General features: G+C 41.6%; 1 protein-coding gene across 2 annotated transcripts in view; it reads right to left on the reverse strand.

Annotated features, from left to right (window-relative positions):
* Window positions 1-22,597, reverse strand: part of LOC109411133 (oxysterol-binding protein-related protein 9) — a 209,862-nt gene that overhangs the window by 13,530 nt on the left and 173,735 nt on the right. The gene's annotated exons all lie outside the window — the stretch shown is intronic.

The raw sequence follows: 22,597 nt of genomic DNA on the forward strand, positions 1-22,597 counted from the left end.
TTAGTTAGATGCCTATAAGCTAAGAAAGCAAGTACAATTATTACTCGCCATAATTGGAAACAAAAGTTGCCACGCCCGCTAACACAATTCGCTCCGTGTGGGACCATTCGAACATCATCGGTCGCGCTTCACAGACACTTCACAGTAATAAAAAGGCTATAGCGAAAGCGAAAGCAGCAGCTGTCATCGGTCAGCACCGACAACTACTACCACACCGGCGAAAAGGAATCACCGAGCAGAAGCCGTCAGAACAAGAAAGTGCTTGTGCCGTACGCACGTGTTTCAGCGGTGGCATCGGAATGTTTTTCCGTTCCGTCGGTGCAAATAGCCACAAGTGCAACGCGGAGACACAAAATTGGTCCTCGCCAAGTGCCTAACAATCCGGACAGAAACATCGGACATCCGTCGCGGCCGAAAAGCAGGAGGAAAGACAGTATTGTTGGAGCACGTGGAGGCGGCCGGAACGACCGCTAATTACGGTGAAATCAATTGGCCGGAGCACGGCACAGAACTACGAACCATTTGCCGCACGAACACGGTGGGCTTCCTGCACAACACGAGCACCTTGTGCTACGCGGAAGGTAAGAAATTCCGAATTGTTAGTCGTTTCTCCGTGACCAATTGGAATGCCCTATTTACAGCTCCGTAGGACACCAAGAGCTTTGCCGGAGCCTTTCCAAAACCCCAACCAGCTGCAAGACCCACGGGAGCGACCAAAACGCACACCGAGACGAGAGGCCTTCCATTGGAGGTAATTATGAGCAAAGAAACTCGGTGGAATTGTGTGCTAATGCCAGCGGTCTCCCGCAGGGCCTCTTTTTTCTTATTTGTCGTTTTTGCTAGTGGTTGGACAATCGATCGGAGCATCGGACGTGAGGAGAGCTTCTAATTAACCACCGGGGATTCTCGAGCAGATCACTTGTTGAGAGGACACGTCAGCAAGGCACGGCGCGGTCGGTGGCCGAAGAATCCTCCGTGTATCCGTATCCGTCCAACAACTTCTGGGGACGCACGAACGATTGGAGACGATTTTGGTTCGGAGTTTTCGGAGGAGGCACGAACAGCTTCACGGATTCGGAAGGCAGTAAAACCCAGCTTCGTGGCCAACAGCCGTAAGGCCGCCCGGTAAAAGGGCGCGGTTCCGAAGCAAAGCTGCCAGCATCAGATAGGGGATAGTCGCCTACCGTGGGTGGCGTAAAGGCAGAGGTGAAGGATGGAGCGCATGCAGAGCTATGGCGGCGTGGCGACGAAAGAACGGGTGCACCCACAGTGAGTAAGAACAAAAAGAAGAATAATAAGTAGAATTAAGAAAGATAAGATGAACAAGAGGAGTAGGAGGCAAAGCAGGCTTAGTTAAGGCAAGAAAACTAAAATAAATGTAGTTTGTCAATGCTACTTGATTTGTTGGATCATTTTCAGTTTTGTGAGCGCATTTCCCTTTTGAGCTTTCCGGGGCTGATCGAGGGTTTCTGTTCCCCCCCTCGACAGTCACTTGCAACAAAGTATCGCAGGATCATACATAGTTCACTTCGGTTATATAACTTTTTGATTTTGAATCATACCTTGAAAACTTTTGCACTATTGTTCGCTTCACGCGGAAAGCAAACAATGGATCATCCATGTAAGATGATCGGTCAATGTTTCTTCTCAAAACGTAATCTAGTCTGCGAAAAAAAAAAGAGTCAGTGCCGTTACTTGGAGTGATGGACTATACAAAGTTCGCTTTAGAAAATAAAAAAGAAGTCTACGACTATCTTAGTTATGTTATTTTACAACGAATATTCACAATAAAATAATAGCATGAAACGAGCTCACCCATTTATGTGTCTCCATCGCTGGTTGTCTGTGTATCTCGACGTCGAACAAAGCACAAAAGCAAGCGTGCACTAATTTGAATGATTAGCTACAAAGCTAGCGCACAACTCCGATCTTAGGCTACCAACCCACGCGTGCCATATAGAAGCTGTATATGTAATGTATCCTAATATTTGGAGTAATGTCTGGAGGATCTTCTGGACAAATTCCTGGAAGAATCCCAGGTGGAACACTTGGAGAAATTCCTAGAGGTATTCTTGAAGAAATCCCTGATTCCCTGCTGGAGTAATCTTTAGAGGAATTCTGGGAGAAATCCCTGAAGAAATTCCTAGAGGAATTCCCCGAGAACGATTTATGGAGGAATTGCAGGAGAAATTTCTGGAGGAATCTCTGGAAAAATCCTAAGAGAAATCGCTGGAGAAATTTGTGAAGACATCCCTAGAAGAGTTCCCAGGGGAATTTCTGCATGAAATAAATTCCAAAACGAATTTCTGAAGGAATCAATGGAGGATTTCCTGGAGAAATTGCTGTAGGAATTTCCGAAAGAAGGAATTCCTGGATCAATTCCTGGAAGAATTCCTGGAGGAATTCCTGATGAAATACCTGGGGTAATCCCTGGAGAAATTCTTGGTGGAATTCCCAGAGCAGTCCCAGGAGAAATGCCTGCATGAAATCCTGGAAGAATGCCTGGAGGAATGCCTAGAATAATTCCTGGATAAATTCCGGAAGCAATTCCTAGGGGCATTTCTGAAGGAATCCGTAGAGAAAATCCAGGAGGATTCCTGAACAAATCTTTGAAGAAGTTCTTAGAAGAATCGCAAAAGGAACTTACGACAGAAATTCCTGGGGAAATTTCTGCAGGATTTCCTAGTGGATTTTTTGGAGAAATTGCCGTATGTATTGTGGAGGTATTCCTAAAGGAATTCCTGGAGGCTTAGAGCAATCTTAAGAAGAGTTCCTGAAGGTATGCTTTAAGGAAACCCTGGAGAAATTCCTGGAGACATGCCTGTAGGAATTCCTGGACGAATCTCTAAAGAAATTCCTTAAGAAATCTCTAGGCGAATTCCTGGAGGAATCCCTGCATACATTATATGGTGAATCCCTGGAGAAATCCTTGAAAAAGTCCCTGGAAAAAATCCTGGAGGATTTCCTTGAAGAACTTCTGGAGCACTTTCAGGAGGAATTCCTGGAGGAATCTATACAGGAATTCCTTGAGGTATCTTAAGAGGAATACCTGTAAAAATCTCTGGAAAAAATCAGAGGAATCTCTAGAGAAATTGCTAGAGGAATTCCCGGACGAATCCCTGTATGAATTACTAGAGGAATCCATGTAGGAATTCCCAGAGGAATCCTGGAGAAATTCATGGAGGAATCCCTTGAGGAATTCTTGGAGGAATCCCAGAAAGAATTCCTGAAGAAATCCAAGGATCAATTTCTTAGGGAATTCCAGGAGGAGTTTCTGAAGAAATCCAGGAGGAAGTACTGAAGAAATCACTGAAATTCCAGAAGAAATCCTGAAGGAATCCTAAAAAGTGGAACTTTTGGAGCAATCCCTGAAGGAATCCCTGCAGGAGTTCCTGAAGAAAACCCAGAAGGAAGCTTGAAAGCAATCCCAAGAGGAATTCCTAAGGGAATCTCTAAACAGGAAGGAATCCCAAAGAGAATTCTCGGAGGCATTTTCAAAATAATCCTGGAAGTTGTTCTCGAAAGAATCATAGAAGGAATTCCCAGGTGAATCCCTGGAGGAACCTTGGAGAAATTTGTGAGGAAACCCCATGATAAATCCCGCTTTTTTAGCGAATTCCTGGAAGAATTTATGTAGGAATCCCTGGATAAAAATTTGAACAAATCCATGTCTGCAGTAATTTCTGGACGAATTTTTGAAGGAATACTTGGACGGATTCTAATGGATTTTTTGAAGAAATTCCTGGATTAATTTTTGAAAAACCTCTAGTAAAATTTTCTGAAAGCATTTCTGGGAGACATTGCTGCAGAAATACTTCGAATAATTCCAAATGGAATTATTGGAGCAATCTCCTGCGAAATTCTGGAAGGAATATATTGGAAATCCTCGAAGAAATCTCTGAATTAATATCTGCAGAAATACCTTAAAGGATCTCTGGAGAAATTCCTGAAGGAAACCTCGAAAACAGCACTTGATCAATCACTTGAACAATCACTGGAGGGACCTTTAAAGATATCCCAGGATAAATTCCCGTAAAAATGTCTTGTGGAATCCATAGATGAATTGGTCGGCGTTAAGTCAGAGGGGACCAAGTAACAAAATTGACGAAAATGAGATTTTTAAGGCATTTGATTAAGAATTACTTTAGCTACTTGGAACATTACCCGATTTTCTTAATGTTACAATTAACGAGAGTTGTAGCACAATTTTCTTTTGATTGATTGCAAAAATCGATAATAGTGTGCAGTCAGAGTGGACCAAATGCTTGATGTTGAGAGATTTGAAAAAATATGTATAGGTTAAAATCCAATAATCAAAATAGTTTATCATCAAAATATAGTACATTTCCAAATCGTATGACTCCCTAACGCATTTTCTGATGATTATTGATCAAGAGAGCACGTGAAAATCCATTTTATTATGGTCAATATCGTATTTTACAGATCATCGTATTGAAGCATATTGTGGCATTTCGCGTGCAGACAGCGTGGACCATGTGTCTCTAAGAAAAATAGTTGAATTTACCTTTTTTCGTAATCATTTCTAAATCAAAATATGTTCGTTTAGTAGCTGTTGGGCATCATATTGAAGTGTACCAATACCCGTGTCATGAAGAACTTGATTTTATCGATTACTATTTAAGAATTGTGTACTTGGTTCACTCTGTCCGAACGAATTTTTGAAAAATGCCAGTCCTCTGAATAAATTATTATGAACTGTGAAACCACAATATTTCAAAAACGTACCGTATTATGAAAATACATTCAAAAGTTGTTAGCTATTAAATGTTCAAGTTATGGAATCTTGAATAGCTCATTAATTGACTACCCTTCATGTGATATTGAACTGTGGTACTTGGTCCACTCTGACTGAACATGAAAATTGAAAATGTTAATCAACAGTGTAATAACAGATATATCAAATTCCACACTTCATTCCCAGTTGTGCATTTGGACGAGTCGGACGTGTGCTCCGTATCTCACCACGCGATAGACCTCGTATAAGTGGAGTTTTTTCCCCCGCAAGTGCGGAAGGTTTTTTATATCGTACGTTTTCCTGCTTGTGCGAAGTGTAGTGTCGCAAGGTGGTATCCAGCGCAACCCGGGAAGCGAGGTGCTTGCATCATCGTACATCAAAGAAGAAGCATCGCATCCAAGAAAGTCATCTTTATCGCCATCATCAGCCCCTCCGTCATCGAAGAGGACGGCGGCGACGGGTGCGAAGGCAGACGCGACGGACAGCTTTACCATCGACCTGCCTGTGATAAATATCTACCTGCTTCGGTCAGATAAGTATCACTCTTTCGATACACTCTTTTGTCCGCCCAATTTGTTTTGATCGCTTTTGTCTATTGTATCCCCAGTCCACATTCGACCACGTGTTTTTTTTTGACATCCATAACAGTGGTTCCCAAACTACTGTATACGGGTAAGGGTGTACAAACTGTAAATAACGGACCATTTTTTTTTGTTTTTTTTTTATTAGCAATTTTTTCTTTTTTTTTTTCTCAATACCGTTTTTTTGCATCCTACAGGGTGCGCTAAAATAAACATAAGAATTGAATTCGTATATTATTAGTACAAGTTTTTTTTTTTTTTTTTTTGCTTTATTTTTTTTTTCTATATATTATTAACATTGTTTGGTTTACAAACCAAACAGTTGTCGTCCTAAGGAAGAAAGTGCACTGTAAATACTTTAGGGTTTTTCTCTTCCTCTTTTGCACTTTTGAGTTATTTTCCATAAATTTGTTTCCACATGGACGATTCGATTGGAGGCGAAACGCCTCCTAATGATATCATTGCTCGTACGCGGTTTTATCAGCCATCTTCGCCTGGACCTTGGGTTGTCTATTTCCGGCGCAAATGCAAACCATTGAATATGCTTTCGATTTCTCGAGAGCTGACGCGTAAGTATCCCGGGACCGTTATTCACCAAGTGAAAGCATCCAAGCTGCGTGTTACCGCACCTAGCTACAAAGCAGCAAATGAAATTGCTCAACACGAAGCGTTTACTGTTGAATACGCCGTCTATGTGCCAGCACGAGAAGTGGAGGTGGAGGGGAAGATCCTCGACGAAATGCTGACATGTGAGGACATCAAGACCGGCTTTGGTCGATTCAAAAATAGGTCAATTCCTGATGTGGCTATCCTAGACTGTAAACGCTTATCTAAGGTTTCCATGGAAGGAAATAAAAAGGTGTACTCGCCTTCAGCGTTTTTTCGAGTGACTTTTCCAGGTTCCGTCCTCCCGGAATTTGTTGTAATTGATGGTGGTTTTTACCCAGTGCATCTTTTTAGGCCGAAGGTTTTTAATTGTACCAAATGCAAGCAGTTTGGTCACAGTGATAGCTTTTGCGACAACAAGCCCCGTTGTGGCAAATGCAACCAAGCTCATTTGGAGGACTCTTGCACACAGGAAGCGGAAAAATGTAGCTACTGTGGCGGAGATCCACACGACTTGCAAGTTTGCCCGGCTTACAAAAGACGCATTCGAAATGAGAGTCGCTCTATTATAAGGCGCTCCAAGCAGACCTATGCGGAGATGGTGAAATCTTTTAAAACACCAGATTCCGTGTCTGAATCAGCTGTCCCAGTTGAAAATCCCTATCAGGAGTTGTCTTCCGATGATCAGGACGATGGCGAAACTGATGAGGGTGGATCTCTTTCGGAGGTACACGCACCTGGAAAAAGGAAGTCATCATCTTCCCCGGGATTGCGCCGAAAGGTCTTTTTGAAGTCTTCCCTCAAAAGTTTGCCTAATGTCAAAGGGGACGGGGTAAACTTAAAAACTCCGAAGAATCAGGTTCCTCTAGCATCAGATCCATGTTGTAGCAAGAACCTGTCACCCCCGTCTCCGCCTGTTAAATACACTTCAAAGAGAAATAATCGACAAGGTAGCAAGAAAAAAGCTACCAAAGTTCCTCGCAATTCAAGCAAGCCTCCTAGACCCAAGCGAGGACTGTTTACTTTTAGGGTTCTCGTGGATCGCTTATATGATGCCCTCAGCCTTCCAGAAACATTTAGAGGCATTATTGATATGTTTATACCTACAGTAGAAGAATATCTTCGGAATCTGACACAATCATGGCCCCTCCTTGCTGCGATCATATCTTTCGATGGATAATTCATCAAGTGAGGTACAAGATATGATCACTGTGCTACAGTGGAACTGTCATAGTCTAAAACCTAAATTAGACCAGTTTAAGTTTTTGATTCACAACTCTGATTGTGATATATTTGCCCTTTGTGAAACATGGCTTTCTTCTGAAGATGAACTCAACTTCCACGATTTTAACATTATACGCCAGGATAGAGATGACCATTATGGGGGAGTTCTTTTGGGGATCAAAAAGACTTACTCATTTTATAGAATTCCAATCGCGACTCATCCTGGCGTAGAAATCGTCGCTTGCCAAATAAACGTAAAGGGTAAAGAACTTTGCGTAGCTTCCGTTTACATTCCTCCAAGAATTTCAATTAACCGCCGTCATCTTTGGAATGCGGTTTCTGCACTATCACATCCAGTTTTAATTCTGGGTGATATGAACGCGCATGGTACAGGGTGGGGCGAACCATATGACGATAATAGAGCGGCCGTTTTCTATGATTTGTGCGACGATTTCAATTTGAACATTTTAAATACAGGTGAAGTGACACGTATTGCATCTGACGGCAAAGAAAGTCGTCTCGACCTATCACTGGGGTCAAGTTCACTATCATTCGATTGCTTGTGGAAGGTAATCGAGGATCCTCATGGTAGTGATCACTTACCCATTATAACCACCATAAAGCATAATAGTGAAAGGTCAGACCTTCCAATTCAGGTTCCTTTTGACCTCACAAGGAATATCGATTGGCAAAAGTATGCAGAAGCGGTATCTTTTGGCATCGAATCATTCAATCCCCTCCCACCTTTGGATGAGTATCGATTCCTGTCTGAACTGATATATAAGAGTGCATTAGAATCACAAAAACGACGTGTTCCAAGTGCAACCTTCAAAAGAAGACCAGCCACACTAGGCTGGGATGATGATTGCACCCAGTTGTATCTTAAAAAATCGGATGCTTTCAAAACTTTTCGTAGGCACGGTACCTCAGATCTTTATCAAGAGTACGCAAAGCTCGAAAGACAGTTGAGAAACCTGCTGAAAGCGAAGAAGCGTAGTTATTGGCGACACTTCATTGAGGGTCTCTCAAGAGAAACTTCAATGACAACGCTTTGGAGAGTGGCTCGCAACATGCGAAACCGCTCTTCTTCTAATGAGAGTGACGAATACTCCAACCGTTGGATATTCAGCTTCGCGAAAAAGGTCTGCCCAGACTCAGTCCCAGCACAACCGATTTCTTGGGAAACATCCCCAAGAGACGGTTCTCTGGACAGACCCTTCACTATGCTGGAACTTTCTATGGCTCTTCTTTCATCAAACAATTCCGCTCCGGGACGCGATATGATCAAGTTCAATCTTCTAAAGAATCTCCCAGATATCGCGAAAAGACGATTACTGGACCTGTTCAACTCATTCATGGAGAACAACATCGTTCCGCATGAATGGAGACAGGTCAAAGTAATAGCTATTCAAAAGCCTGGTAAACCAGCGTCTGATCATAATTCATACCGTCCAATTGCTATGTTATCATGTTTAAGGAAATTGTTGGAAAAAATGATCCTATCACGACTCGACCATTGGGTCGAATCGAATAACTTGCTTTCAAATACACAGTTCGGGTTTCGCAAGGGCAAAGGAACAAACGATTGTCTAGCGTTGCTTTCAACAGATATTCAACTGGCCTTTGCGGAAAAGGAGCAACTGGCTTCAGTTTTCTTGGATATTAAGGGCGCCTTTGATTCAGTTTCCATAGGAATATTGTCAGAAAAACTGCACAATAGTGGACTTCCAGGAATTTTAAATAATTTCTTGTATAATTTGTTGTCAGAAAAACATATGAGTTTCAATCTCGGACAACTGACAACTTCCAGAATTAGTTACATGGGCCTACCCCAAGGCTCATGTTTAAGTCCCTTGCTTTATAATTTTTACGTGAAAGACATTGATAGTTGCTTGGAAGGACAATGCACGCTAAGACAACTTGCAGATGATGCTGTGGTTTCTCTAAAAGGCCCACAGGCAGAAATGTTGCAAAGACCATTGCAAAATTCTCTAAATAATCTGTCAATCTGGGCAAGAGATTTAGGGATCGAGTTTGCTCCGCAAAAAACTCAATTGGTTGTGTTTTCTAGAAAGCGGAACCCAGCCCAACTGAAGCTCAATCTTTTGGGAATAGAAATCGACCAATCTTTGACTTCGAAATACCTTGGGGTCTGGTTTGATTCAAAAGGCACTTGGGGTACCCAAATCAAGTATTTGGTGCAAAAATGTCAACAAAGGATCAATTTTCTACGCACAATTACCGGAACATGGTGGGGTGCTCACCCGGAAGACCTCATAAAACTTTACAAAACGACTATTCTCTCTGTTATTGAGTATGGCTCTTTCTGCTTCCACTCAGCAGCAAACTGCCACCTAATGAAGCTGGAACGAATTCAATATCGTTGTTTGCGTATTGCCCTCGGTTGCATGCACTCAACGCATAATGCGAGCCTAGAGGTCCTGGCAGGGGTGAAACCTCTCCAGAACCGATTCTGGGAGCTCTCGTTAAGGTTACTTATCAAGTGTGGAGTGAGCAACACACTTGTTATTGAAAACTTCGAAGAAATGCTCAATCTGAACACTCAGTCAAAATTCATGAGAATCTATCTTTTCTACATGTCATCTGATATAAGCCTCCCAGGTTATAATCCTCCTCGTGTACACTTCACTAATGACAGTTCCTCTGTTAAATACGATCTGTCCATGAAACAAGCTATTCATGGAATACCAGATCAACTTCGATGTATATCTATTCCTCGCATTTTTAACGAAAAGTACCAAAATGTCAATTCCTGTAAGAGATTCTTCACTGATGGGTCTCGCATAAATGGATCCACTGGTTTCGGTGTCTTCAATGAAAATTTCACTGCCTTCCGCAAACTTCAGGAACCTTGTTCGGTTTATGTTGCTGAGCTGGCAGCAATCAACTTCGCTTTGGGGATGATTTCCAACATGCCCGTAGACCATTTCTTCATCTTCTCGGATAGCCTTAGTTCGATTGAGGCACTCCGGTCGATGAAACCTGTAAAACATTCATCTTACTTTCTTACAAAAATAAGGGAGCAGATGGGTGCACTGGTCGAAAGATCATACAAGATTACCTTTGTATGGGTCCCCTCACATTGCTCAATTTATGGCAATGAGAAGGCGGACTCTCTCGCAAAGGTGGGCGCACAGGAAGGTGAGATCTATGATAGAAGAATTTCACATGATGAATTTTTCCATTTTGTTCGCCAGAGTTCTCTTCAAAGTTGGCAAAATGATTGGCGAGATGGCCAGCTGGGACGGTGGTTACATTCCATTATTCCTAATGTTTCTTTGCGAGTGTGGTGGTATGGTTTGGATGTAAGTCGCAATTTTATTCGCGTGATGTCAAGACTTATGTCCATTACTCGCTAGACGCGCATTTACACAGGATTAACCTCGCGTTGAGCAATGTTTGTACTAAGTGCGGTTCCGGTTATGATGACATCGACCACGTAGTTTGGCAATGCCCGGATAATGACGCCTCCAGAGCGCTACTATTGGATACCCTTGAGGCCCGAGGTAGACAACCCTTTGTTCTTGTGAGAGATGTGTTGGGGACCCGCGATGTCACATACATGGGATGTATTTTCGACTTTCTTCGCTCTGCTGGTATAAAAGTTTAATTCGCTTGTGTTTTCTTCTCCAGTTTTTTTTTCTCTGTTTTGTCCTCTTTGTGTTACCAAGCTGCTCCTGGCCATCCGGAAGACCAAGTCCCAGAACAAGTTGGTACCAACACCACAAGGCACCGAATACGCTAGCAAGATGCGATTCACCACCGGATGAGCAGCAGTGAAACCTTTGACTCAATCCTTACCCTGTCCATCCCTCAAAATGTGACCTTCTAACCTCGAGCTGCCACGAGTACCCTGGCTTCCACCCATTACTAACAGATATCATTAAAAAGTTATTACTCTGTAAAATGTATACTATTAAGTACAAAGAAAGATCCTCGGCTCCGTAAAGCGTTATACGCGATTGAGCCCCAAATAAATGAACTAGATAAAAAAAAAAAAAAAAAAAAAATTCCACACTTCCTGCTCACATTATTCACCACTCCTTTTAACTGTTGTCCTACTTGTGCATTATTTTTTCATCAAATATGTAAAAACTTGTGTGTAAACTGTAGTTGGTTGTAGATTTTCCAAAAATCGGTCAGTCAGAGTGGACTATGTACAATCAATTTCTCGGTTTCAAGATTTATTTTAAGGTACCCCGGGGCAAGTGAGACCTACAGCTATAACTTTTTTTATTTTTTATTTTTAAGGCAAACATTCTTCATAGAAAACATAGGTATCACACCAGCGGATACTTTGAATTCAAAAATTGTTATTGTTCTCACCATAAAGAGACCATATATGTTATTGTTGTTCAAATGTAATTTTCAATTATAAGTAAGATTAACGTACTCTACTACATTCGTCGTTTAAAAATAGAATAACAAATAAAGTAAAACTTTTTCAGTTTCAGAATAATATTTGGAGTGCTTGCAAGTTATTTTAAGCGAAAAAGCTGTAATTTATTTTCATTTATTACCTTTTGTTAACTGCTCTCACTTACCCCAGTGTATTTCAGCATCTGGGGCAAGTGAGACCTATGAGAGTAAACAAACACAATTTCATAGTTTGATCTCGCTTTCTTCAGCCTAAGTCGAAATTCACACAAAATTGAAGTAAAAATCGGCGCCTTAAGTAATCAACCGTTGAATTATACTTAGTTACTTCTATTCTAATGGTGAAGCTATTGTTTAAAATGATAGAACATATTTGTTTTCTATGGTTATCTATTTTTCATATTTTAGTTCAAGCAAATTCTATTATTTTTCGTTTTTTGCTGCATAATGAGTTTTTCTGAATGTTAAGGAACTAGCCATAGAGTATCAAAAAATTGGAAAACGACTTATTCGGAGTTTACGATTTGAGAATCTTTATTTATTGATCGTAATATTATGTAAGGGAAAACATAACATCTGTAAATGTTGAAAAACCTTTTGGCGAGACTCATCAACTACGTAATATGAAAAGTAAGTTTGGAAATCTTTCGACATTTAACCTTAGGGCGCTTTTTGAATAAATAAAATCAATTTGTTTTGCACGAGCTGCTAGAGTTAAATCATTTTTTTCTCAGTGATTCGTTGTTATATGTGTTACGTAATTTATGCACGATACCACAAAACTTTTCCAACATAAATCGCTAAACATAGTTATTCGCATAACATATTTATAATTTATGCCACCTTACATATATGTTAAGCCATTATTACAAAAAATCCGAATAGGTCCCACTTGCCCCGTGATACGGTGTAAATGAAGAACTGTTCCACTTTTCATAATATGCATAATATACAGAATTTAAAAATTTTGAAACAGTTTGAATGCCCATTACTAAGAAGAAATATACCAACAATGTCTTTTAGAACCATTGGAATTATAAAATTATTTATGTTTAGAATTTTTTGGCTTGACAAAACCAAACTAGCATTTTTTTAGGTCCCACTTGCCCCGGGGTACCTTACGTTTTTTCGCGATCAATACAGAGCGATGCTTTGATGAATAGTAATTAAGATTTATTGCAAAAATTCAAGAACATTTGTTGAAAATCTCAAAACTTATAGAGTTGTAAGCTTTGAAGTCGTTTTTTCTAGAAATTAGGTAAAAGACACATGGTCCTCTCTGACTTAACGCCGACCAATTCTTAAAGGAATCTCTGGAAGAATTCAAGATGGAATCACTGCATCACTGCACTTCCATCACTCTATGAAAAAAAAAAATCCTGCAGGAATTGCTCATACTCATATAGTTAACGAAACAAGAAACAAATCTAAAACAGTCATTTTGATTCCTCAAAACTGCAATGCTTATTTGCATATCCACAGCCCATGCCGCTTAAAAGTCAACTCAAATCAGCCCTTCTTCCCCTGGGCACCCTCCAGACAGAAATCCTAGCTACGCCAATGATTTTACGACTCTGTGTTGAAAATTGATATAACGTTGAGACAATGCATTTTGAAGAAAAACGAAAATTTTATATTTTTGAATCGTGTGGGGTTTCAACATCGATTCAAAAAATCGACGCTAGCGCACACACGCTTTTGTGCTTGGCTATGTTCGTATAAACGAATTTGAACAAAGGATGGATCGAGTTCAGAAGAAGAACACAATGGATCAATGAAGCCAACTTTTCTAGGTTTCACCGCATGTACACTGAGGTGCCACCGTATATGGACATTAATATTGTGACAGCAGTGGAGTAATGTCAAACACACAAGGCTACGGCCGGCGGCGCTATCTGTCGATTCTTCAACATCAGTATAATAAACGTGCTCAAAGCCCACACTCCGAAGCACTGGTGATGACAAAGACGCATTTTACGCGCAGCTCGAACGCGAGTACGACCGCTGCCCAAACCACGACGTCAAGATCATCATATGAGATCTAAACGCACAGGTAGGCCAGGAGGAGGAATTCCAGCACAGGCTCCCGTATCGTTACACCTGGAGATCACCACAAAAAACGAAATCGCAAATCGACCACGTTCTGATTGATGGACGGCACTTCTCCGACATTATCGATGTCAGGACCTATCGTAGCACAAACATCGACTCTGATCTAGATCTGTGCGCCGACTTTATTTTGCTCGGCGGCGGCGTGAGGGCCATTTTTGGCCGGCGGCGGCGGCGTCATCGGCGTCACGCCGGTGGCAGCTTTCGGCGGCGGCGGCGGCGGCGTGAATCGGCGTGACCAAAATTTGACCGTAATGTCAACATTGGCGAAACAAAGATGTTGTCTCTACGCTGTAGAATTCGTAGTTCAGTCTTTGCTTTTCCATGACCATTTATGACATGAATTATTATTATGCCAGTACACAGGATGAAGTATTTGACCAAAAAGAAACCAATGCTCTAACATCTTGTTTGTTTCATTAGTGTCAAACAGATGTTTTTTTTTTCTTGAGTTCATTTGTCAAATATTTGACCCTGTGTAATTATAACCTTACGTTTGAATGAACACCTCTTTTTCATTCCTGTTCGGGTCCATCACTGTGGCCAGTAATAAGACCTATTGTGAAATTACCCGTATCCGTATTAGTACATGTTGCATTACTCCATTGCAAATTAAGGGCAAAAATATAGATTTTGCTACAGTTTTCGTTTTGTTTTCTTAGAACCTTCAGAAGCTATCACATTTGATAATAAGGTCGCACTATTTTCAAGGAATGATTTCCAAAAGAATTCCAGGAGGAGCCTTGAAGAATCTCCTGGAAGAATCCAAAAGAAACAGCTGGATCAATCCCTGCAAGAACTGCTGTATGAAACCCTAAAGGAGCTTCTGCTGAAATCACTGATATGTAGTTCAAGAATCTCGAGAGATCATTGGAAAAAAAAAAACTTATGAAGAATTCCTAGAGGATTCCCCAAAAGAATTAAAGCAGGAATCCCCGGAGGAATTTCAGAAGGAATCTCCAATGGAATTTTAGGAGTAATTCTGGAAGGAGTTCCAGGAGGAATGCTCGTAGGAATTCCATTAGAGAGCCCTGAAAGAATTCCAGAAGAATTTCCCGCAGAATTTGTATAAGGAAATCCCGGAAGAATTCCAGCACGAATTCCAAGCAAATTCCAGCAGTAATCCCCAAAGAAATCCCAACAGGAATTCCCAAAGGATTTCCAGAAAGAATCCTCGGAAGTATTCCAGTGAGAATTTCAAAGTGAATTCGAAAAAGAATTCCTTAAGGATTTCGAAGAATATCCAAGAGGAATCTCTGAAGGAATTCCAGGAGAAATCCCTGAGGGATTTCTAGGAGGAATTGCCGAAAGACTTCCAAGAGGAAACTTCGAAACCCCAAAAGGAATTCTAGGAGAAAACCTCAAAGGAATTCCAGTAGAAATCTCTGGAAAAAAAATCAGGAGGAATCCTCGTTAAGGTGAAACTCCTTCGAATCCACAAAGTTATGTTTATATGTACTGGTAAGCACACCGTTATTCTATCCTCGTACGGGTATTGGTGAAGCACTTAACATTGGACATGGTTGCCAGTATTTTAGTTATCATTACTTTCTTAGAGAAACATTTCCATGTTGCAGGAGATTGAAAAGCTACCGCATTAGAATACTGCTCCTCACCTAGTTATCATCAATCGGCTTAAGGATGCTTTCCAGAGCACTTTACTTTGCAAGCACGCTTGGATTTGCATTCTGTTTTAATGATAGGATGATTTTCATGACTGCGCTGGAACTCTACAGTCACCCCACAATGGATTTTTTTTCTACAAATTCGCACTACATGCTACAAACCAAAATGCTAAAATTGTATGTCACTTATGGATGCTCCTCAATTCTCACTGAAATTGAAAGCTTAAATCAACTAGGGAAACTTACGTATTTTCGCCCGTTTTGTTCTCTTCGTCTAGGTTTTTTTTTAAACCTAATGAACTCCAAATTGGCTCTCAATCTTTCCCAATCAAGCTGAATTATTTGATAAAGTTTCAAGCAATTTAGCGGACAAAAACCCCTCATGACGAAGAGAATAAACCTGACGATAATACCCTTTATCACCCTATATTCAAACGAGATTTAGCTGATCCGTAAGAATCCACAGGACTCGAACGGTTTTTACCAAGCTATATCAAACGCGTGATGAGATTGTCTTGAAAATTCCCCCGCTTCTTCTGCGGAATGTGTGCCGTGTTCGGATTCAGGTTTAACAAAACCCACAACTCCTCGGATTTTCAAAACTCCACACCGCAGAATCGATTACCTTAATTTCTCTTTTATCCCGTTCAAATGAAATTGCTGCATTTCGTTTTTTACGAGACGTGGCATTATACTTCCACCGAGAATGCGCATCAGCTGACGACGCTGACATCACTGCACAGCGTAAACAGAACAACACTGATGCATTGCACACATCGCAGCTGACATCAGATTAGAAAAATAAAAAACGCAGCATTTTACGATCGGGAGTTGTTCAACAGCACCGTTTTTATTTATTTATTTATTTATTTATTTTTTTATTTTTCGTGGAATACCCACTAGTGAGATGTGATAATTGTTTATAGTTTGACAGTAAATTGTTCCGGAGTGGCTAAGTGAGGTGAAAAAAGTATTTTTTAGTGAAATGTGTCGGTGGCTCGCGAGGGGCAAAATGTAAACAGCCACTGATGGTGATTCGAGTGGGGGTTGAAAATAAGCACGAAATTAATGATTTGGAGCTATTTTGTGCAGCAAATTTAATAAAATGAATAGTCAATAGTGTTCTAAATTTGCTAAAAGGAATACTGTAACTGAAAATTAAAGGTAAGTGGAATTTTTCGACCAATCTTTGTGAAACGGTGGTATATGTGGTAGTATGTGTGAGGCAGCCATTTTTACTGCCATGACATGGACGCCCTCCCATATGTCCTTAAAGTCCAGGAGGAATCCCCGAAAAAAGTGCAGGAGGAATCCCCGGAGAAATTTTAGGAGGAATTCTCGAAGGAAATTCAGGAGAAATCCTCGAAGAAATTCCAGAAGGAATGCCAGGAGAAATCCCCAAACGAAGTCCAGGAGGTATAGCCGACAGAATTCCAGAAGAAATTCCTGCAGGAATCCCAGGGGGAACCCCTTTAAGGAATTCCGGGAGGAATCTCCGAAGGAACTCCTAGCGGAATCCTCGAAGGAGTTTCAAGAGGAAACCCCGAAGAAAGTACAGGAGGAATCCCTGAAGATATCCCCGAAAGAACTCTGAAGAATTCCTGCAGGAATTCCAAGAGAAAATTCAGTAAGAAAACCTGCGCGTATCTCAAAGGAGTTCAAGCAGTACATCAAAGAAATTCCAGCAAAAATCCTTAAAATAATTTCAAGGAGGATTCAAGAAATAATCCCCAAAGAATTGTGAGGACGAACCAACGAAATATACCCAAGAGGAATCTTTGAATAAATTCCGGGAGAAATTTCTAAAAAAAATCTAAGAGGATCGAAGGGCCCATATAGCCGATGCGGTAAACGCACGGGTATTCAGCATGACCATGCTGAGGGTGACGGGTTCGATTCCCGGTCGGTCCAGGATCTTTTCGTAAAGGAAATTTCCTTGACTTCCTTGGGCATAGAGTATCTTCGTGCCTGCCACACGATATACGCATGCAAAATGGTCATTGGCAGAGGAAGCTCTCAGTTAATAACTGTGGAAGTGCTCATAGAACACTAAGCTGAGAAGCAGGCTTTGTCCCAATGAAGACGTTACGCCAAGAAGAGAGAGAGAGAGAGGATCGAAGGAATTCCAAGATGAATCCCCGGAAAAATTCCAGGAGAACTCAGAAAGGCGGAATCCCCGAAGGAATTCTAGTCGGACTCACCGAAGGAAACCCCGAAGAAATTCTAGGAGGAATTCCATGAGGAATCTCCGAAGAATTTGGAAGTGAAAGCTCCAAAGGAATTCCAATAGGAAACTTTGAAGAAATTACAGGAGGAATCCCAGAAGCAACTGTAGGAAGAATCTCTGAAGGAATTCTAGGAGGAATATCCGAAGGAAATCAAGGAAGAATTCTAGGAGAAATCTCCGAAGGAATTCTAAAAATAATCTCCGAAGGAACTCCAGGAGAAATCCCCGGAGGAATTCAAGGAGGAATCCCTGAAAGAAGTCCAGGAGGAATTTCCGAAGGAACTCTAGGAGGAATTCTAGGAAGAATCCCCGAAGGATTTCAAACCGAAATCCTCGTTGCATTTCCAAGAGGAATCCCCATAGGAACTCCAGGAGTAATTTCTGAAGAAATTCTGAAGAATCCCGAAGGAACTTTAGAAGGAATCTCCAAATTAATTCCAGGAAAAATCCCGAATGAATTTTAGAAGAAATTATCGAAGGAACTCCAGGAGGAATGCTGGAGGAATTCCATGAGGAAATCCAGGAGGAATTTCCAAAGGAGTTCTTAGAGAAATTATCAAAGAAATTCCAGGAGGAAACCCTGAAGAAATTCCCGGGGAACTCCACGACGGAGTATCAAATGAAAACTCTGAAAGAAATTCTGGTGGAATCCTCGTAGGAACTCCAGAAGAAATCTCCAAAGGAATTTCAGGAAGATTTCCTGAAGGAACTCTAGGACAGACCCAGAAAAAATTGTATGAGAAATCCCCGGAAGAATTCCAAGAAGGAGGTTTGGGTTGTATCTTCGAAGGAAATCCAGGAGGAATCCTCAAAGACAGTCCAGGAGGAATCCACGACGGAATATCAGGAGGAATCCTTGAAAGAATTTCAGAAGAAATCCTTGAAGGAAGTCTAGGAAGAAACCCTGAAGGAAATCTAGGAAGAATCCCCGTAGGAATTCCAAGAGGAATTTTCGAAATAATTCCAGGAGGAATTTCCGAATGATTTCTTTGAAGAATCTCCAAATAAATTCCAGGAGGAATTCCCATATGAATTTCAGGAGGAATGCTCGGAGGTAGTCCTTGAGGAACCCCTGAAGTAAGTCTAAGAGGAATCCCCGGAAAAATTACAGGGCAAATTGCTGAAGGAATGCCAGGGGGAATCCCCGAAAGAATTCCGGTAGCAATCTCCGAAGGATTCCCAGGTGGAATTCTTGAAGGATTTTCAGTGGAATCTGCCGAGGGAATCTTTCTGGTAGAGGGATCCCTGCAGGATTTGTAAGAAGAATTCCCGAAAGATTGTCAGGAGGAGTCCCCGAAAGAATTCCTGGAGGAATTCCAGAAGGAAATGCTTGAGGGATTCTTGTATAAACTCCATGAGAGATCCCTAAATAATATCCTGGAGATTATATTCCTAAGGAAATGCTCTAAGGAACTTTAACAAGATTCCCTGAAAGAACTCCTGTAAGAAATCTCTGATATAACTCCTGGTGCATTCGTTAGTCCTCCTGGAAAAATCTCAGAAAGAATCCCAAGAGCGATCCCTTGAAGAACTCATGGATGAATTCCTAAATAAACTTCTCGAGGAATCCCCTAAGGTTATCCTGAAGGATTCTGGATGAACTTCTGAAGGAATCCATGAAGAAATTCAGGAGGAACCTCTGAAGAAACATCTTCATGAATCCCGGAAACTCCTGCAGGAATCTATGAAGGAACTCTTGGACTTATTTCTGTAAGAACTGCTGTATGAATGTCTAAAAGAACTTAATAAAATAGCTGTATTCGAATTTTGTCCAGACTAGATTTCGAATGTCAACACTAGATAAGCCATTTCAAAGTTAAATTCTATCGCAGTCGAATCCAAAAATCGTTAATTGCTGTTCGACAGAACAACACTGGACGAAAAATCAGCAATATCTGAGTCCCTGAGGAAGTATTAAATGTAACCGAAACGTCGGACAAGATATAATAATAGCTGTATTTGAAATTTATCAAGACTGGAACAGGCATTACAACGTAAAATTTCTAAAGGAACTTCAAAAGGAATGCCTGCAGGAACTCCTAGACTAGTGTCTAGGACCTTCTTCCTGAAAGAACTTCTAACGATACTCTTGATGGATCTCCAGGAGGCATCTATGAATCCTCCTGAAAGAATCTCTGAAGGGACTTCTGAAAGAATACCCGAGCGAACTTCTGTTGAAATAGCTTAAAGAACCTCTGAAGGAATTCCTAATGAACACCTGGAGGCATTCCTGAATCCTCCTGGAATTGTTGAGGAGATACCTGAAGGTACTCGTGAAGAGGTCACCGAAGGAACTTCAGGAGCATTCCTTGAAAGAATTACTATACTGCATGAATCCTTGAAAATGCTCATGAATTAATCTATGGAGGAACTTCTGTAGGAATATCTGAAGGAACTCCTAGATAAATCCCTCAAAGAACTCCTGAAAAAATTTCTGAAAAATTTCCATGATGCATACCGAGAGGAACCCTGAAGGAATTTCAGGAGGGATTGTTGAAAAAAAATCAAGGAAAGATTTCTTGAAGGAACCCTTGATGAAACTCCTGGAGTGATTTCTGAAGAACACAGAATGCCAGGAGAAACCCGTTGTTGGAATTCTAGAGGAAATCCTGAGAGATCGTCTAGAGGAATCTCTGAAGAAACTCATGGACTAATTCCTGAAGGAACTCTTGTATGTATTCCTGAAGGAATTTCCGAAGAAATCCCTGGAGAAACTCTCTGACTTATCTCTGAAGGATTTCCTATTGGATCCCCTGATGAATGTTCTGGATGAATCTCGGATGTATTTCTAGGAGGAATCCCTGAAACCTCCTGAAAAAAAATCTGATCGTACTCCTGTCGAGATCTTCCTGAGAGATCTTCTGAAAAAAAAGCATGTTAAAACTCCTAGAAGCATCCCTGAATCTCTGAAGGAACCACTGGAGACATCTTTGAAGAAACTCCTGAAGAGATCTCTAAAGGAACTTCTGAAGAAGAATTCTTTGATTGGAATGTTAGAGAAATCTTCGAAAGAGTTTTAGTATTTTATCTCAACTTAATGTAAACAAAATTTTGTTCATGCACTGATCACCGGCGTGAAAAATGAAAATCGGCGGCGTGACAAACATCGGCGTATGGCGCGCCGCCGATATCACGGTCGGCGTCGGCGTGGGGCAAAAAGTGTCGGCGGCGGCGGCGTGGCGCGGCGGCGCACAGGTCTACTCTGATCACTACCTGGTGATGGTTAAACTGCGCCCAGAACTCTCCGTTATTAACGATGAACAGTACCGGCGGCCGCCCCGGTACGTTCTAGAGCGACTGAAGCAACCGGATGTTGCCATCGCATACGCGCAGAATCTCGAGCGTTACCGAAGGAGGGTGTGCTCAATGTGGCCCCTCTAGAGGACTGCTGCAGTACAGTCGAAGCAGCCATCAACAACGCAGCCGGGAGCACCATCGGGTACGTAGAACGGAGTCGACGAAACGATTGGTTTGACGAGGAGTGAAGAGCGTTTCCGGAGGAGAAGGACGCAGCGCGGGTGGTAATGCTGCAGCATGGAACCCGACAGAATGTGGAGCGATACAGACATTAGTTAAGGATGCCATCCATTAGCTCAAAAACAACAAAATGGCTGGTAAGGACGGTATCGCAGCAGAACTCATCAAGATGGGCCCAGAAAACTTGGCCACCTGTCTGCACCAGTTAGTAGTCAAGATCTGGAAAAACCGAACAGCTACCGGAGGAGTGAAAAGAAGGGATAATTTGTCCCATCCACACAAAGGCGACAAGTTAATGTGTGAGAACTTTCGAGCGATCACCATTTTGAATGCCGCCTACAAAGTGCTATCACAGATCATCTTCTTTCATCTTTCACCTAAAGTAAATGAGTCGGTGGGAAGTTATCAAGCCGGTTTCATTGATGGCTGGTCGACAACGGACCAGATCTTCACCGTACGGTAAATCCTCCAGAAATGCCGTAAATGCCAGGTCCCAACGAACCAGCGGTTCATCGACTTCAAGGCGGCATACGACAGTATCGATCACACAGAGCTATGGAAAATCATGGACGAGAACAGCTTTCCCGGGAAACTTACCAGACTGTTAAGAGCAACGATGGACGGTGTGCAGAACAGCGTAAGGATTTCGGGTGAACTATCCTGTTCATTCGAATCTCGACGGGGACTATGACAAGGTGATGGACTTTCCTGCCTACTATTCAACATCGCCCTGGAAGGTGTTATGCAACGAGTGGGGCTCAACAGTCGGGGTACAATCTTCACGAAATCCGGCCAATTTGTCTGTTTTGCGGATGATATGGATATTATTGCTAGAACATTTGGAACGGTGGCAGAACTGTACACCCGCCTGAAACGTGAAGCAGCAAAGGTCGGACTGGTGGTGATTGCGGCTAAGATAAAGTACATGCCGGTAGGTGGGACTGAGCGAGACAGGACAAGCCTTGGCAGCGATGTTACGATAGACGGGGATATTTTCGAGGTGGTAGAAGAACTCGTCTACCTTGGTTCCTTGCTAACGGCTGACAATAACGTGAGCCGTGAAATAAGAAGGCGCATAATCAGTGAAAGTCGTGCCTAAAACGGGCTCCAGAAGAAACTGCGGTCAAAAAAGATTCACCCCCGCACCAAACGTATACTAATTAAATGAAATTGTTTCTAAATAAGAACAACTGGCAACTTCCTCGGAGAATCCGGTTGTTATAAGATTCATACAAATAGCCTTAAAACAATATGCTTCATAATTTCATTAAGTTTTATGAGTTGCAAGTCAGGTTTCAAAACTGACTGAAAAATTATCAACTATTAAAAAATTTACTATTTAATAGTCATTGTCAGAGAAAGCTCTCATTTAATAACAGTGGAGGTGCTTATAGAACACTATGCTGAGAAGCAGGCTTTGTTGCGACAGTTACGCCAAGAAGACGAAGAAGAACAATGAAAAGATAATGAGTCCAAATGCACTAGTACATTTTATTTTAGGAAAATTGACGCACTTAAGGCGTTAGATCGTTTCTTTATGCATGTTGAGAAACAACGCGTTTGGCGCTGAATTTCTTGTTGTGATGATTGATAT

Source organism: Aedes albopictus, chromosome 2 (genome assembly GCF_035046485.1).
Source record: "Aedes albopictus strain Foshan chromosome 2, AalbF5, whole genome shotgun sequence".
Taxonomy (NCBI): domain Eukaryota; kingdom Metazoa; phylum Arthropoda; class Insecta; order Diptera; family Culicidae; genus Aedes; species Aedes albopictus.